Source organism: Microtus ochrogaster, chromosome 6, assembly GCF_000317375.1.
Source record: "Microtus ochrogaster isolate Prairie Vole_2 chromosome 6, MicOch1.0, whole genome shotgun sequence".
Taxonomy (NCBI): Eukaryota; Metazoa; Chordata; class Mammalia; order Rodentia; family Cricetidae; genus Microtus; species Microtus ochrogaster.
Window position 1 is genome coordinate 43,196,727 of NC_022013.1, and position 10,747 is coordinate 43,207,473.

The 10,747-nt window shown below is 40.4% G+C and overlaps 1 protein-coding gene across 1 annotated transcript in view; it reads right to left on the reverse strand.

The window, feature by feature from the left end:
* Fhit (fragile histidine triad) overlaps window positions 1-10,747 on the reverse strand; it is a 1,440,845-nt gene that overhangs the window by 1,177,672 nt on the left and 252,426 nt on the right. The window lies entirely within an intron of this gene.

A 10,747-nucleotide genomic window follows, 5' to 3' on the forward strand; every position in this document is an offset into this window, starting at 1 on the left:
TCTCTCTCTCTCTCTCTCTCTCTCTCTCTCTCTCTCTCTCTCTCTGCATTCATCCATCCAGTTTGTGTGCGACCTTCTCTGGAATGTCCATAATATAAGAGTATTGCCAGGGTGATACTTTTCATTTGCAATTTCTTCACAATAATGTTTTAATTAAAATAAAATAAAAAGACTAGAGTGCCGAATTTCAGTGACGCACCCTCCCTCCTAAGAACTCCTGCCGGCAGATCTAAACATTATGAATGCCCTTCCTGGAGCTCTGATGCAGCACCGAGGAAGTGGTATATGTGAGAGAATTGAGTTCATGGAGGAAACAGAAGGGGAAGAAAAAGAAAGCTTAAAAAACTCATCCAAGGGAAGGCTGCCCCAGCGAGGGAGCCCCCACGGCCTCGTGGCAAAGACCGTGGGCTCTGTGTCCTAAAGCACCTCTGAGAAGGCCTTTAGCCGTCCTGCTTCCACAGGGGACACCGCCTCATTCCCAAGGAAGTCCCGGTTAGACAGGAATGTGACATGAAAGGAAATGAACTGGGAGGGAATGGACATCTGGGGGGGGGGGGGCAGTGGGCACACTCTTACAGACGGTAAGGAATAAAGTTCCAGAAGCAAGTTTGCTAACCGGAAGTGGAAGAAAATCCCAAAGAGCCGCGACAGCTGTTATGAAACGATATAAGACTGAAACTCATCCTTCCCGAACTTCTTTAGGAATGAAAAAAAGGTCCATGCACCCATTTGATCCCTGGTTTTATGATAACGCTAGAAAAATAACAATGAACACAATTATCCTATCGGGGTGCAGAGACTAACAGCAACAGCCGGCCCATTTCTAATAATTAAAAAGTTCACACAAAGTGGAAAATTGTGATAACTGTTCCTATTAACGGGTACACTAAATGTTATGATTATGCACCAAGATATAGAACGATAATGAACAGAGGAATCAGGAATAATTTGCAGCTCGTTACTGAATAAGCTTCAAAGTAGCGTTCAGAAATGCCAACTACCCCAACCCCCTCAAAAGCGTGCTCCTCTTCAGGCCTTAGAGGTAGCTTCTAAGGTCTAGGCATACCCTGACTCCCGTCTCTTGTGTTCCCTGCTCTGTAGGCTTCCTGAGGACAGGGCTGCTGCTCTGGCCCACACTGGATATCAGGGAATGACACAGGGCACATACCGAGTGCTCGGGAAACGGGTGATGTACTGCTGCGAGCCTTGTAATTGAGCTTTCGTGAATAATTAATAAACATGAACACCAGTCAATCACTCACCTCCTGATTAATAGGCAGGGCCCCTTGTCCAAACAGCCACTTAGTTCCATTAAAAGGTAATACTTTTCACCAGGATAAAGGTACACTCTGCAGAGTGTGTGCAGGGCTCCACTTTCAGTAAGCGATTAATTAACGTAGGGAGACTGGAAGTCTGCACGCTAAAGCGACCGCCTCGCCCTCGACCTCCTCCCCTCCCTGCTTGTGTCTCCTCTGGGTTTTAAAGGGTAGCCAGAAAAATGGAGTTCTGAAAAGGGAGAAAATTGTATGAACAGGTCGCCACATTATGCTGGCATGCAGGCTGACACTGAGTTTGTTACCAATCTGAGTGCTACTCCTTCTGCGAAATGAAGAGTACATTAGACCGGATCAATATGAAACCAAGATGCTATATGTAAAATGTTAAGAGTCTATTCATTGAAAAATTATGAACCATGTTATAGAACTTAGGCAGGTCAGAGCTAAATTAAATTATTGATCTACACTCATTTTCCCTTTTCTGGGTGACAGTCTCCTAATTTTTATACCATACGTTATTGCCTATACAGAAAATGAATCATTTTGTTCTGGGCTCAGCATGTCTTGTGGCTGACAATTTTCGAAAAATTAATTGCCTTCTTTGTGCAGCCAGATTTATAAAATGAGTTCTGCTCACACAAACACCTAAACTCACTCAACATAATATTTATAAACTTTTATAGCGTGAACTCAAGGGGAAAGAAAGCAATTTTCATTTTCTTTCTAAATACAAAGAAAAATGAAATGTTGTTTTTCTTCACAGTGTTCCGCGTACTTTACAATTCTTGATATACTTCATTGACGAGAACAAAATGCACCCACTTGACTTTTTAAAAATTATGCCGCTGATCAAAGTGATGCAATCAACACGTTGTGAATTGAAGGCTTTTCAATCTTTACGCCAAAAGCATCCTTGAGATGTGTGAGATATGCACGTCTATCAGTAGCTTTACCAATTGCTTTAGGGACTTCTTTAAATATATATTTATATTAAATTTATATTAAATATAAAATTATATATAATTTATTATGTAAATTATTATATAATTACATATAATTTATAAATTTTTATATAAATGTATATTATATATATATATATAAAACATTCCCCATTAGCCCCTAAGCTGACACGGGAATGTATGTTGAATTGGGACTTTTCTCTCTCTTACTGAAAAGGGAAATTGTGCAAACAGTCTGTAGGAAATACAAATTCCAGATTCTGTTAATTCGTGAAAAAAGAGCTGACACAAAAGTTTGGGGTAGCAATGATCTTTCATTTACAGCTCTATTTAGGCAGTAACTCCTGCTGCTGAAAAACCAGTATCACTCTAACGAGGTAGTGTAAACCGGGGGGACCCCTGCATTGACCCCAGCAGAGATAAGCTTATTTTCACTTGTACTCCTAAAGTGGCAGAAATCGTTCCTGAATATGCAGTTGAACATTTATATTAAAATTCAGTGAAAGGCCACTTCCGAATACGATGAGCCAAGCATGCAGGTTTACAGAATATCTGGCCCTCTTCAGTAAAGGGGCTGACGGCACATTTCCTATTGGTCATCAGTGTGAGCAGCGGCTGGCTTTAGGGACATGTCCCACAGTCACACACAAAGGGCAGTCCATGATTCTGGGAAAATGAGACTCCAGCCTTGCAGGAGGCCGGAGGGACCAGCTATCTCTTCAGGGCTTTTCCAAAGCCACTAGAAATTAATGTCATCCCAGTGAGGACTCCGGGAGAAAGTTAAAAGCCAAGAAAATAAAAACTAAAAAACAAAGCCTGTCTGTTACATTCTCTCCCCACTGTGCGTCTGGCAGGTGACAAGAAGCAATGAAGAAAACAGAGCAAACAAGAGCAGGAGGGAGAAAATTCAGACTTGTAGAACTGGGAAGTGAAAAGAGCCAACACCTCAAACTGGAGGACCTTCTGCTTCCTACTGTGCAGAAGCAGAGACTCTGTGTGGGGGCAGGAAGTGGCAGGTCCCCCCCACCCTGAGGATAGGCAGGAGTTGTGGATACCTTATATGCATTTTTTTTCTCCGAGTTGTGGCCCCTTTGGCTTTGATGGTCTCAGAACATAGCATAGGATACATTTCTCAAGAGATGGACTTTGTTAAACAAGCTCACAAGACCAACATGTAAAAATCCAAATATGTCCAAAGCAGCCTATGATTTGCAGTGTTGTATAGATGTCAGCACGACCCACACGTTCATTCCCAGCCTGCACACATCCTCCACACTGACCCCGTTCTCACTCCCATCCCAGACATCATCTCCACACTGAACCCAGTTCCACTCGGGGGCTCTCTGATGTGTAAGGAGTTCACTTGATGAACTGAACGTTAAATGGCATCAGGAGAGATGGATTCACCAGTGGGAGGGAGCACATACTGTACACTGGCAACAGCATCCTGAAGCCATTGCCATAACAGGAATGGCCCTGCCAATAGAAAATAGCTCTCCAAGTTCCTCCCAGGAGGCCCATCTCCTGTAGCAAAGAGAACTACACATAAACTCCCTTCCAGTTCTACTAGAGATTAGCCACAATGTAAGGGAAAAGGTTTTATTTTCCCCTAAAATTTACCATTTTCTCTTTGCAAATTAAAATAGATTCATTGTGAAAAATGAATATGCAACAAAGCGTAGAACAAAAATGTATTCTTTCCACTTGAAAAAAGTATAGGTTAATGATTTTTCAGCCTCTTTCTGAGATACACACACACACACACACAATAGAGAAACCTTCATTTTGCAGGCGAGAAGCAGTTATCAGTAATTTCACATGATATAACCTGATACATGCATTTACGATCGCACCCTAAATGCTCCTTGGTTGTGTCTCTTTTAATTAGTAAAGGCTCCTAAGCAGCTGTCCATATCACTGAAGAGCGCCATAGAGACAGTCCTGCAGATAGCATTTGCCACAACCTCTGACTATTTCATTAGGGAATGTTTCCACACAGAAGTACTGCGGCACAGGCTAGCACACGCATTCGTTCATGGAGTAACCCAAGCATGGCACATGTGACTGAGGCTAGCCCACACATTCGTTCATGGAGCAACCCAATCATGGCACATGTGACTGAGGCTAGTCCACACATTCGTTCATGGAGGAACCCAATCATGGCACTAGCCACGCTAACTACAGCTGAAAGCCTGTGATTTTTCCTCTTTGGTCCTTCAGAGAGAAAGAAGGTTTTCCCACCTGACCTTGGGTGGCATTAGCTACAGAGAGTCTAGAGACACCCACTCCACAACAGGACGCTCCGTACAGTTCCTTAGACCCACAGCAGGACAGTTCCCTTTCAAAGATTGTTTCTATTTTAGTGTTTTATATTTGGTCCAGAGTTTCCCTGTGATGTAACTTCAGGAGCATTAGAACAGCATTAAAGCATACTGTTAGAGAAACATAACTCCATTATTTTTAACTATAGAAATTATTATAGCTCAAGTCATAAATGAGATTCAAATAAAACGAAGAAATTGTTATACAAATGTATTTCTTTGGAAACACTCTATAGTCGTGTAAAATAAATATAAATGTACATTTTGTTAAACATTTCATGTAAAACTGATTTCTAAGTTAGAAAGACCAGAGATACTTCATGTCTTGGGTCTTTGACTTGAGAGCTGAGAATCTCAGACTGGATTCCTCTCAGAACATGAGCAAAAAGTCAGACTCCTGGCTAAGGAGTGAACACAATACATGGTTTTTGAGAATGTATGCACAGACCATGTCTGAATTTCTACAAAGTCTTCATTAATTAGATTTTAATCTACATGACAATGCCATATGCTTGAAAACCACCCCAACCTAGCTGGAGGCAACTTTATTGCCATGACTTTAAGAGCCATTTAAGGGATTTTCTATGGGATAAAGACTGGGTGATTTATCCTGGTTTTATGTTCCTTTAATCTGCTCCATCTTCCCATTGTAAAATAAATATTGGTTTTAAAATAAATGGTTCTGCCTAGGTTTTGATGAGAAAAATTGCCCTGTAAATCACAAGCTCATGTGTGCTAAACTCTAAGTCCAATGGTAACTAGTCCATTCAGAAGAAAAATAAGTCAATTTTATAGAATAAAATCCAAGGAAGGCTATTATCTAAATATATTATCAATGGTGCAATGTAGCAAATTTGAAACATGAGCTTCCTCTGCCATGTCTTTTAATTCTCAAAATAGCCACAAGTTGATAACAAAGTGTTCTTTGTGTAGACTTTCAGAAAAAAGGCTTCTTACTCTTGTTTTTATAATGATTTTCAAACTCTGATCTACAAGTTATATAGCCAAAAACAGATACAAAACTGTATTTTGGTTACATAATGTCCGTATCCACATATACCATATATGACCAAATCAACCTAACAGTAAGTTCCTTAGGATATTACACAGGGGTCTCAGAAATGCCCATATTTCCCTATAGCAAGAACAGCACTCTGAAAAATAAGTTCTAAAATCACCTCACAAACTTCCTCTAATGTCAAACTAGTTGACTATATTTTTATTTTCTATGTGTACTGACTTATGACACATGTATAAAATACAACAAAATATGGACTCACATATTATGGTAAAAGCTAGCTTGCTATAAATGTCTTCCAGCCAGCAATGAACACTAGAAAGGAGATTCATATATGTAATTTTAATCTTTCCAATACACACATTTAAGTGTAAAAACAGACCAATTTAATTGATGTTTTATGCAATCCAGCTTATGTCAGTATTTCAACAGGTAGTCATGATACAAATATTGAAATATATGGTCTTGGCTTTGTCTTCCTTTTGTCACCGAGTCACTGAAAACCTGTGTGTGTTTACACTGGTAGCGTGTCTCATATTTGCAGCATCCAGCAGGTTCTGTGTCAGACACTGCTGCCCACAGCCACGAGCTCATGATGCTTCACCTCCCACTCCCTGAACTGATCCGCAGAGCCCACATTGACTAGCAGTGTTTAACTGCCGCTCTCCATAGAGCGACATCACTCTGCTCACTTCTAAACTTCCTTCCCTGCTATTTTTCATCAAAGATTCCATTCCAGGTTGAAACAGTGCCAAAATAAGTGGCAAACACCTGCCTGCAGCTGGCTCTTCTATTGGATGGACACAGAGGTCTTGTTCAGACCATCATATGACAATCAGACAACTTTAATTTTGAGCCAAATTTGAAGCAAACTTTAATCAGATACTGGCCAGGACGATGGACTCTGGCTAGGTCCATACCAGGGCTCCCAGAAAATGGCCACGGCCTATGCTGGCCAGGTGTTTATGAGGGAAAATCCATAAGGTTATACACTTTCTCCCTTCATCCAGTCGGTGGTAATCATATATCCTGACATACTTCCTGCCTTATATACCTCCCACATACGTGTGATATAGCATGTCTGGTGCAGTTAGTTGGGTCAACCAAACTTCTTCAGGGCAGCGCAAACATGTGGCCTGTTTCCTTATATGGACAACAGCCTCCAGCATCTCAAGAAGTAGCTGTCCTTGGGCAAGGGGCTTACAGGTTAGAGGCCTGTGGTTCTATGGATCTCTTAGGCACAGGAATTAAAACTTAAAATATAAGTGACCCTCACAGTCTCTGCTTTCTCTTCTAAAGCAGCAGCCATGGTTCTAAACGATATTAGTTTACTTTCTTCCCATCCATGCTGATAAGGATTCTAAGCATTTACCTAACGCTATTAATGAAGAGAGATGTGTTTGCACTTCACAGAGATGTGTGCATTTGTATTTGACTTTGAGAAATTCATATTTCATGGCAATTGTTGAAAGTGTGTACACATCTATTAATATTTTCACCCACAACCTTACCATGGTCCTCCATCTCTTCCATACAGGCTTTCCTTGTCTTCTCACTTTGGACCTTGTACCACCATCTTCTTACCCAGATAATTTGAGTTTAGGTCACTGCTTAAACGCCATCTGTCAGACCATAGTCTGGGAATGGTGTCCTGTGAGGAGAGTTCTTGGTGCCCGTGAGAACACTCCAAGAAAACAAGACTTGTGACCTCAGTTTCTTTGAAACATAAATTTATTCTTGGTATGTGTTTTTGTGTTCCTTGCAGCTGTGGTGGGTATGAGTGAGTTTTTTCCAATTACTCATTATTGTTCATGATTGTTCTTTAATTAAAGGTTTATGTCTTTCTCAAAAGTCATGCCTGCCCACATACTGCTTGTCCTTGTGATTATGAACAGCTTGAACTCACGAGAACTTTACTCATGTGACCTGTCTGAGCCCTCAGGGTGGAAATTGTCTGGGGTTCTGAATAAAGCTGGGTATTGCATGAGACTTCATTTATAGTCTGTTTCATCTATCAGTTCTGTTTTCCATTCTCCTGGGTCCCACCGCCTCTAGAGTCATGACAAGCAGCACCAAGCTGGGACTCGGGTCCTTTGGAGAAGCCCCAAGATCATGAGTGAACCCCAGACATTGCACGCTGAGTTATTTACATGGCTGGGGTTTGGTTTTACTTTGTTCAATTGTGACTGTGCCCTGCTTCACCCCTTCTGAGGTAAGAAAGTAACTTATTTTTTCTTTTACAGAATCTGACAGCTGAGCAAATATTTAGAATATTTTAAAGAGACTTTGAACTTGAAAATCTTTAAAGATTTATTGATTTATTTATTTTTACATGCATTGGTGTTTTGTCTGCCTGCACATCTGTGTGAGGGTACCATAACTGGAACTTGAGTTACAGACAGCTGTGGCCTCCCATGAATGTGCTGAGGATTGAACTCAGGTCTTCTGGAAGAGCAGTCAGTACTCTTTAACTGCTGAGCCATCTTTCTAGCCTTAACGTTTGAACTTTTAAAGCCTGTGGAACTTTTAAATTTTTGAAACTCTTATATTGTGATGTTGACATGAATCTATGATCCTGGCAGGTGTATAAGAAGAAACTCAGGCACCAAAACTCCTATTATCTTGGAGTGTTTTCACAAGCACTAAGACTTCTTCGCACAGGACTCTCTTTCTGACTGTGTCCCAACAGTTGTCTTTTGAATAACGGTTGTTAATTCACCCTTTGTCCTATTATGATAGGCTTCTTGATACATACGTTCAGTTAACTTGCATTCTATGGTTTTATAACTGCCTATTTTGTAATAATTTCTTCAAAGTCTATCTCGTTCTTGACAAGATGTTAATACCACTGCATCATTCCCATCACAAGGCAGTGCTCCATAGACACTGGGTGAATGAATTTCCCTTCTAGAAAGCCTGCCATGCTAAGCATCTGAGCTCCCGATCTCTACCAGTGACACAAGGTTAGAATTTGTCTTCATATTGGTGTTCATTGGCATGTTTTCACATGCAGTACCATAAAGATGTTACTCTTTGATGTAACTTTGAGCTTTTATTCTTTAAAATGCCCATATTTAGCTCCTCTTCTATTTCTAATACTATTTATTCTCTCTTTCTCATATATACACACAGATGCACATAGATAAAAAGAAAGCCACACACAAACTGATACACACAGAAAAGTTGTTTATTAAATGTCTCAGTAACATTCTTCAATGTTTAGTCTTCCAAAAGATCATCTTTTTTGGTGACGTTGATTTCTACATTTCTCTCTCTCTCTCTCTCTCTCTCTCTCTCTCTCTCTCTCTCTCTCTCTCCCTCTCTCTGTGTGTGTCTGTGTGTCATTTTTGAGGACAGGGTCTCACTCACTATGTACACAACACTGGCCTCAAATTAATAGCGCTCTTGCCTACAGTTTTTTAGTCTTAGGATTTCGGACTTGAGCAACACGCTCTTCCTTTTCCTAACACTTCTCTCATCTTTCCATCTGCTGTCTTTGGATGTACTCTGTTCCATTATTCATTCCTTTTAGGTTTCATGCTTATCTTACAAATCACCAATCTTCACTCATTTCTTCACCCATTTATGAGCCTATAAACTCATCTGCTATGAACATCTTCAAATTCATTACACATGTGTAAAGTATTTACCAATTTCTGCAAGCATTTTTTTTATTTGAGCCTAATCTAAGGTATCATTCTGAGGATCTAGGTGTATGGAATTTTGTTCTCAGTTTCTAGACGCTTAATTTTTTCCATTGGAGATCAAAAAATAAGGACAATACAATTTTTATTCATCAATATTAAGGGTTTCTAAATGATGCATATTTTATACTAATGGAATTATACACATGTCCATTTAAAGCAGCTAATCACCCGTGAAATTTACTCTTCTTTATTCTTTCAAATCCTTTTATCTGTGTTGGAGAGAAAAATATGTCAAATTCTCAGAGTGTGGCTATATACATTCTCTCCCCCTTTGTGATTCTGTCAATTTTCACTTCATAGACTTCCAAAAGGGTGCTACCAAGTAGTACAAGTCAATTCAAAACTGACAGGAACTCCCTGTGGTTGTCCTTTCATCATTAATATTATCTTTATCTGAAACGATGGTTTTGTTTTGAAGCACATTTTATTTGACATTAATTAGTTTATTTCAAATGGTCATGTGACATGTCAGTTTCCATCTGGTTCCCACCATGCCCCCCCCCCCGTGTCATCATCCTAAGGAGGGAAGTCCCTATGGACTATAGGAGGATATAACTGTCCCTGTGCAAGTTCAAAATCTTCATCAAGATATCTTTTTAAATTTTTATGTTTATTAATTTCTGATTACGCATGTGTACATGTGTGTGTGCCTGCAGAAGTCAGAAAAGAGGACCAGATAGCCTGGAGCTGCAATTACAAGCAGTTGTGGGCTACCTGACACCAGTGCTGGGAACTGAACCCCATTCCTCTTAACCACTGGGCTATCTCTACAGCTACCAAACCCTTATCTCTGAACAGATAAGTTTAACCTCTTTTATATATAGTCCTATCACTGGCAAACTGAATAATATCAACTACTTTAATTTATGCACAGTCTTCCAAAATTTAGGTATTTTTTCTCTAAACATATAAAGCTCAATACACCCTGACAAACATTCATGTATTGATTCTTGCCTTATAATTTACCTACTTTAATAGGCAGTTTAGACATAATCATACCCTCTTAAATCAATAGCAAGATTTTATACAAATAACCTCCACAGTTCCTAACTGAGGGAAGCTTCCACTTTCGCTCTTCAGAATAAAGTAAGGGAATGCATTTCTCACAGGCCTCTGATGGTACATCTGCCGCTTCTCTCACTATTGTTTTTTTCTCTTTTAATCTGTGGGAGTGACATGTGCACCTGAGCGTGGGTGCCTGCAGAGGTGGGGGTGCCAGATTCCCCTGCAGCTGCAGTTACCCGCAGTTATGAGCTGCCTGACATGGTTGCTTGCGGTGAGATCAGGAGATGCTCTTGAACACTGAGCGGTCTCTCCAGCCTTATCACAGGTATTGTCAGATTAAAAACCCGACATCCCAGTTGCTTTCTCCACATCACTTCCTGTATCGTAGAGCATCCCTCTCATGCCTCTGCCTTCTTTCTGTCTGTCCCTGTCTTAGGAGAGCATCCCTCTCATGCCTCTG